A 1,009-nucleotide genomic window follows, 5' to 3' on the forward strand; every position below is an offset into this window, starting at 1 on the left:
AAGGAGTGGTATAACTGGGTCAAATGGTAGGTTCATTTGTAGTTTTTTAAGAGTTCTCCACACTGCTTTCCATAGGGGTTGAACAGGCTTGCAGCTCCACCAGCAGTGGATGAGTGTTCCCCTTTCCCCATATCCTCTCCAACATTTGGCATCATTTGTTCCCTTGATCTTATCCTGTCTGACTGGGGTAAGATGAAATCTTAAAGTGATTTTATTTTGCATTTCCCTAATTACTAGTGATGTTAGATACCTTTTAAGATGCTTCTTAGCCATCTTACTTTCTTCTTTTTAGAACTCTCTGTTCAGTTCCTTAGTCCATCTTTAAATTGGGTTGCTTCTTTTCTTGGTTCTTTGTTTTTTGAGTTCGTTATATCGTTATATATTTTGGATGTTAAACCTCTATCAGATGTGTCCGTGGTGAAGATTTTCTCCCATTCTGTGGGTTTTCACTTCATTGGTTGCTTCTTTTGATATACAGAAGCATTTTAGTTTAATGATGTCCCATTTTTTGATTCTTGGGGGCAGGCAGATATCTTTCATCCTGCTTCTCAGGATTTCCCACAGAGGCCCAAGTCAGATGAAGATCAGATGCTCTCAGGCTTTCGCCTAAGGTCTGCATCCATCAAGGGGAGATGCTAGACTCAGGAAGTTGGAGACTTGGTTGGCCTGTGTCGAGGGCTTGTCTCAGGCATGAAAAGGTGAGGTGGGGAAGGGAACAGGACCCTAGGGCTCCCAGGGACTTGACTGAGGAATTGGGTTGGTCTGGGTGCAAAGGATCAGGAAGCAGTGGGTGTGTTGGCCAAGAGGGCAGTCCAGAGGTCTCGGTGCCAAGAGAAGAAATGGTCCAGTGCCCTATGCTAAGAGGAGAGACGGGGTTGGGGAGCTGGGGAAATGAACATGACTGGAGTAGTCAAGGCACAGTGGACTTGGCCAAACTCACCCAGGAAAGAAGGTGACCTCAGCAAGGACATCTTATTTTTGTCTTTGTATATTTGCTTATCTTTGTTGA

This window comes from Nannospalax galili, unplaced genomic scaffold, assembly GCF_000622305.1.
Source record: "Nannospalax galili isolate Female #2095 unplaced genomic scaffold, S.galili_v1.0 scaffold896, whole genome shotgun sequence".
In the NCBI taxonomy this organism is placed as follows: Eukaryota; Metazoa; Chordata; class Mammalia; order Rodentia; family Spalacidae; genus Nannospalax; species Nannospalax galili.